The sequence below is a fragment of the Octopus bimaculoides genome, unplaced genomic scaffold (assembly GCF_046866305.1).
Source record: "Octopus bimaculoides isolate indiv1 unplaced genomic scaffold, ASM4686630v1 contig97, whole genome shotgun sequence".
Taxonomy (NCBI): Eukaryota; Metazoa; Mollusca; class Cephalopoda; order Octopoda; family Octopodidae; genus Octopus; species Octopus bimaculoides.
Window position 1 is genome coordinate 117501 of NW_028315347.1, and position 7500 is coordinate 125000.

Here is a 7500-nt window from a genome sequence, read left to right on the forward strand (position 1 = left end):
GGAAACACAAATATTGAGCGGTGTTCCACAAGGAACTGTTCTGGGGCCACTACTGTTCATAGTGGCCCTTCTGGACATGCCCACGGTCACTCGGAGAGCCACTGTCACTAGCTATGCTGATGACACAAAGATATCTCAGGCAATAAAGAATCCTGATGATATTGTAAGCCTGCAGAATGACCTAAATGCAATATATGAGTGGGCAGAGCAAGATAATATGCAGTTCAATGCAAAAAAATTTCAAGCACTGCGCTACAAGACCACAAGTACCTCCCAACTGGCATACACAGGGCCTGGAGGTACTGCAATCCCAGAACCACAAACAGTAAGAGATCTGGGCATCAACATGTGTAGTGATGCATTATTTCACATGCACATTGTCAAGTTGACAGCAAAGTGCAGACAACTGGCAGGGTGGATACTGAGGACATTCCGTACAAGGGATCAAAAAGTCATGTTGACTCTGTGGAAGACATTTGTTCTGAGCCGCCTAGACTATTGCTCTCAGTTTTGGTCACCACACAGTGTTAAGCGGACAGCAGAACTCGAGGCAATTCAGCGGCACTATACAAAAAAGATCGCCACAGTCCAACAGATGAACTACAGGGAGCGACTGAAGGCACTAGGTCTCTACTCCCTGGATTGCAGGCGGGAGAGATATGTAAAAATATACAGATGGAAAATACTGGAAGGACTGGTGCCAAACTTTGATATCAAGTACTACAAGAATGCCCGCATGGGTCGCCACTGCATGATGCCAAAGGTACCGTCCACTGCATCTCACGTAAAAACGAGATACTGCAGCAGCCTCGGTTTCAGAGGACCTCAGCTCTTCAATGCCCTGCCAAAACATTTGAGAGACATGCAAGACATGGATGCGGAGGTCTTCAAGACAAAACTTGACGCTTTCCTCTCCACGATACCAGACAAACCAATGGCTCGTAATGAGACGCAGTTTAGGGCAGCTATGTCAAATTCTCTTATACACCAGATGTGCCATCAAAACTCTTGATTGGACCATGTCAGGTGGGGGAGAAGAGCCATGCAAGGAACGTGAAAATCACGGTGGTGCACCAGTATGACCGCAGCCACTTGGCTGAAAACACATAAATAAATAAATAAATAAATATATATAAATAAATAAATATATATAAATAAATATGTATATATAAATAAATTAATAAATAAATTTATAAATATATATAAATAAATATATATATTTATAAATATATATATATATAATTAAATAAATAAATATATATATATTTATATAAATAAATATATATAACTAAATAAATATATATAAATATGTATATATATATATAAATAAATATATATATAAATAAATAAATATACATATAAATAAAGAAATATATATATATATGAATAAATATATATATATAAATAAATAAATAACTATATATATATATATATATATATATATATATATATATACATGTATATATATATAAATAAATAAATATATATATATATAAATATATATATATAAATAAATGCATATATATATATATATATATATATATATATATATATATACATATATATACATATATATACATATATATATATATATATATATATATATATATATATACATATATATAGTTTGTATTCATTAGTTACTCTCTTATGTGTTGTTGCTATTATTTTTTAATACAAAAATATCTATATTTAAAACATTATGTAATGTCTTTATTTTTTATTTAACACGATAAGGTACGATATGGTTGCTATTTCTAGCAGACAAGGTGACCACTGGAGGCTCTCTCTTGGGCTACCCGTCAACCTTCAAGGAAAATAAACGTCAGCTTATTAATCCTACGTATTCCTTAAAAAGACGGGTTGGTCACAGGAATGCATTTGATCATCGATCTGTTTGGCCTGGGTTGATACTCAACTATACATTATATTTACGTCCTTTTCTGAGAATATGTGTTTTTATTTCCATCCCGATGTGACCCTCACTTTTAAAAGTGATCCACTTTGTCTTCGTAACGTCTTTCGAATATTTGTCCTTGTGGCAAATAAACCTTTATTATCGTTATTCGTTTTATTATTATTTCTATAATTTCCCCGTGTAGTTTTTCTTCGTTTTACTGTTAAATATTGCCATTAACTAACAAGTTTTTTTTTTTTTTTTTTTTTTAGCCCCAGATCAGACCTAGGATTAATGACATTCAAGCCGTGATTACCACGACTTATATATTATATTTTCAAACACTGTAATATACATTTTCATTTTAAGACAACAGTTTCGATTTGAGAGTTGGCTTCTATTTCTAGCACCTCGAGAGACCATATAGGGACTCCCACATTGGGTCTTGTGATATATATTTTTTTTTATGAGTCTAGCTGACGTTTTGTAAGATGGACGTGACGTAGTAGTTAGCATAAGGTCCAGCAGAGACACGAAGCTAGAAATGGTTGAGTATCAGACAAAGTACCCTTTACTTGTTTGTCATTAGACTGTGGCCATGCTGGAGTACGACTTTGAAGAATTTTTAGTTGAATGAATTGACCCCAGTACTTTTTTTTTTTTTTTTTTTTTAAAGCTTGATGCTTATTCTATTAGTCTCTTTTGCCGAACCACTAAGTTATGAGTACATAAACACACCAACAACAGTTAAACAATGGTGGGACACATACACACACACACACACACACGATATATATATATATATCGAGCGAGATCATTGCCAGTGCCCCTGGACTGGCTCTTGTGCGGGTGGCACATAAAAGACACCATTTCGAGCGTGGCCGTTTTCGTACGGGTGACACGTAAAAGCACCCACTACACTCTCTGAGTGGTTGGCGTTAGGAAGGGCATCCAGCTGTAGAAACTCTGCCAAATTAGACTGGAGCCTGGTGTTGCCATCCGGTTTCACCAGTCCTCAGTCAAATCGTCCAACCCATGCTAGCATGGAAAGCGGACGTTAAACGATGATGATGATGATGATGATGATATAAATAAATAAATATATAAATAAATAAATATATTTATTTAAATATATATTTATATCTATGTATTTATATATTTATTTATTTATATATATATTGATTTGTTTATTTATATATTTATTTATTTTTTTATATATATATAAGTGTATATTTGTTTATTTATTTATATATATATATATATTTATTTATATATATATTTATTTATTTATACATATATTATCTCTAGAGATTAAAAAAAAGAAAAAATTTTTGTAACACACCTTAGTGCAGGCAATGGGTAGGATTGAACCCTAGCCAGGGTGTAGAATATCCAATTATCTTTCTACCCACAAGACCACCAAGTCACCCAACATAAATGTCGGAAATTAAGCGATATTAAAATCTATCATAACTAAAGATAAAAAAATAAAACTATCTCGTCACAGCTATAGCTCTGATTAGTAAGTAGGGATTTAAATATATATATATATATATATATATATATATATATATATATATATATATAAATATATATATATAATCGCAGCGTGGAAGGTGTTTATAAGCCATTTAAAATAACACTCAAAATCCGTTAGATTCACTTCAACATTTAAATTTTAATTTGTCAAAATATTTTCGTCGCTTTGAGACTGCAACCTGTTCAGTGACAAAATTGTGTGCTGCATCTGAGAAAGTAACAATTAGTTCATGATATATACGTCCGTGTGTATGTATGTATGTATGTATGTATGTATGTATGTATGTACGTATGTATGTATGTATGTATGTGTGTGTACATGTGTGCGCGTATGCATCTGTGTATATGCATATGCATGTGTGCATGCCTATACGCATGCTCCGTTGGATGTGTAATGTCAGTGTGCATACCCATCAGAGTGTAAGTATCTTGAGAGAAAAGCTGAACATTAGAAGCATCAGTTGTGGTGTGCAAGAGAGACGATTGTGTTGGTATGGACATGTGGTGAGAATGGAGGAGGATAGCTGCGTGAAAACGTGCCACACCCTAACAGTTGAGGGAACCCGTGGAAGCGGTAGGCCCAGGAAGACCTGGGCTGAGGTGGTGAGGCAAGACCTTCGAACCATGGGCCTCACTGCGGCGATGACTACTGACCGAGACCTTTGGAAATGTGCTGTGCGTGAGAAGACCCGTAAGCCAAGTGAGATCGTTGCCAGTGCCCCTGGTTTGGCTCTTGTGCGGGTGGCACATAAAATACACCATTTTGAGCATGGCCGTTGCCAGTACCGCCTGACTGGCCTTCATAGGATTTTCGAGCGAGATCGTTGCCAGTGCCCCTGGTTTGGCTCTTGTGCGGGTGGTACATAAAATACACCATTTTGAGCATGGCCGTTGCCAGTACCGCCTGACTGGCCTTCATAGGATTTTCGAGCGAGATCGTTGCCAGTGCCCCTGGACTGGCTCTTGTGCGGGTGGCACATAAGATGCACCATTTTGAGCGTGGCCGTTGCCAGTACCGCCTGACTGGCCTTCATAGGATTTTCGAGCGAGATCGTTGCCAGTGCCCCTTAACTGGCTCTTGTGCGGGTGGCACATAAAAGACACCATTTCGAGCGTGGCCGTTTTCGTGCGGGTGACACGTAAAAGCACCCACTACACTCTCTGAGTGGTTGGCGTTAGGAAGGGCATCCACCTGTAGAAACTCTGCCAAATTAGATTGGAGCCTGGTGTAGCCATCCGGTTTCACCAGTCCACAGTCAAATCGTCCAACCCATGCTAGCATGGAAAGCGGACGTTAAATGACGATGATGATGGTGATGACGTATATATGCATATATATGAGTGTGTGTGTATGTATTTATGAGTGTGTGTCTGTGTCTCTGAGGGAGAGGAAAAGAGAGAGAGGGAGAAAGAAACAGAAAGAAAAAGATAGAGGGATTGAGAGAGAGAGAGAGAGAGAGAGAGAGAGAGAGATAGAGAGAGATAGAGAGAGAGAGAGAGAGACTCATGTCTCTATGTGTTTGTCTTTTATGTGTGTGTGTGTGATACGTTTCCATCTTCAGTCTCTAACTCCTTACAAACTTTGGAGACGAAAGATCTGGCAACTTTTATAAATCAAGATATTTCTAAACCGCTATGCTCAGCCTTTATAACCTCCATTCACTAGGCTTTGTTTGGTCCAAGGCTAAAGTCAAAACCACTTGCCCAAGGCGCCACGCAGTCGGACTGGACCCAGGACCATGCAATTTAGATGCAAACTTCTTACGACACAGTCGTGGCCCATTTGATAATAATTCTTACATCTATTACAGTCAGATTAATAAGTTTGATTTTAAGGGTTGTTAACGAAATTAGCCTTATGATCTTTGAATGTGATATTGGAGCTTTTGCAAAGCCTCAAATCTGATTCAGAGATGCTCACCTCGTTAACAATCTTCTTTAACTTCTACAATGTTTATGTCACGACGGGATAAAAAGATATTTATTAATAGACGTTGGTGATAGAATTAGATAAGAATTTATAGCAATTAGTCTTATCTCTTTCCTAAAGATTTTTCAGGTTTTATCGCAAAATAAACAAATATTTTGCTTATTGCAAAATCTTCAAAGTTTACATTTTGGGTCCCTCTGGAATGTTGCTCCAGTGTTTTCGAAACTTAAGATTCTTTATCAACTGAAACAAGTTTTCCATGAAGGTTTCTTACAGCGCAGAAGGAATGTGTTCAAGGGATTAATATGTATTTTTCTTCTTTTTTTTTTTTTTTTTTTGCTGCTTACAAAGTGAAAAGGGCTTTCGATATATTTGGGTCGATATATTTGTGTGTGTATATGCATGTTTGAATATATTCTTGTGATGTAAGAACATACAACACTTATATTTAGATATGTGTATATATGTGTGTGTGTGTATGTGTGTATAGGTATATATATATATATATATATATATATATACAAATTTGAATATACACACACACACATATATATTTATGTATACACACACACAAAAACACACATATATATTTGTGTATATATTTGTGTATATATATTTTTCAGTTTGTTTTCAGAGCCTTTTAGATGTGATGTAGTGATTTTCTTTTGCTTTTTGGGGACAAATTGACTTTTCCTCATCACATAAGACTTATGTCTGATGTCTTCATGGAGAACATTTCTGACTGTTCCTTCCGACACATGGAGATCTTTCGCAATTGACCTCATGGACTTTCTGGGATTGTAATTCATGGTCTGTTGACCTGTCAACCTGTCATCAAATGATTCTGTTGAAATACAGAAATGACAAATTGACGGAGTTTTCTCCCTTACACTACAAACTGTTGCTTCCTTTTGGATGCATAACCCTTGAAACTTCAGAAGGGTCTGCCCATAACCATTTGTCATTTCTTCTGTTCATTTTTTGATTTTGGTCGAAGTTTTTCTCATTTGAGAAAAAACAAATCAAATCTTCTTCTTCTGGATTTTCCAGTTTGTTTTAAGAGCCTTTTAGATCTCATGTAGTGATTTTCATTTGCTTTCTTGGGACAAATTGACCTTTCCTCATCACATAAGACTTTTATCTGATGTCTTCATGGAGAACAATTCTCATTGTTCCTTCCGACACATGGAGATCTTTTGCAACTGACCTCATGGACTTTCTGGGATTGTAATCAATGCTCTGTTGAACTTGCTGGATAAATTCAGGTGTTCTGATGATCTCAGAGCATTTAGAATGCTTTTTATGCTTTGATACTGGTGATACGTTTCCATCTTCAGTCTCTAACTCCTTACAAACTTTGGAGACGAAAGATCTGGCAACTTTTATAAATCAAGATATTTCTAAACCGCTATGCTCAGCCTTTATAACCTCCATTCACTAGGCTTTGTTTGGTCCAAGGCTAAAGTCAAAACCACTTGCCCAAGGCGCCACGCAGTCGGACTGGACCCAGGACCATGCAATTTAGATGCAAACTTCTTACGACACAGTCGTGGCCCATTTGATAATAATTCTTACATCTATTACAGTCAGATTAATAAGTTTGATTTTAAGGGTTGTTAACGAAATTAGCCTTATGATCTTTGAATGTGATATTGGAGCTTTTGCAAAGCCTCAAATCTGATTCAGAGATGCTCACCTCGTTAACAATCTTCTTTAACTTCTACAATGTTTATGTCACGACGGGATAAAAAGATATTTATTAATAGATATTTCTAAACCGCTATGCTCAGCCTTTATAACCCCAATAACAGCATGCCTCTTCATTTCTTGAGTAAGCTGAGGGTCTGCCATTATTATTTTCAGAAACAAAGATTATACAGAGTTAGCAAAAAATGCAGCAATGACCCAAAAATGTATGTCCTCAAATACCTTACTCACCCTGTACATATGTATGTATGCGTATACATGTATACATACAGTGATAATGAGTGATACCATTAAGAGGATGTATAAAGTTAAGGGTGTGAAGAATGCACATTCCAAAGGGGTCAGGCTTTATCTGTGATTGTCATCCAAAGGGGGGGGGGGTCAGTGGAAAAGGGGGCTGACATGCCTTGGATTACACTGCCTGCAC

General features: G+C 36.5%; 1 protein-coding gene across 3 annotated transcripts in view; it reads left to right on the forward strand.

Moving 5' to 3' along the window:
* Positions 1-7500, forward strand: part of LOC149129225 (uncharacterized) — a 121203-nt gene that overhangs the window by 101855 nt on the left and 11848 nt on the right. The window contains exon 3 of one of the 3 annotated variants that reach the window (XR_016240182.1): positions 2170-2406. The exons of the other annotated variants lie outside the window; for them this stretch is intronic. The gene's annotated coding sequence lies outside the window, so the exon portion shown is untranslated. Of the gene's footprint in view, positions 1-2169; positions 2407-7500 lie in introns of those variants that run through there. 3 annotated transcript variants of the gene reach the window in all.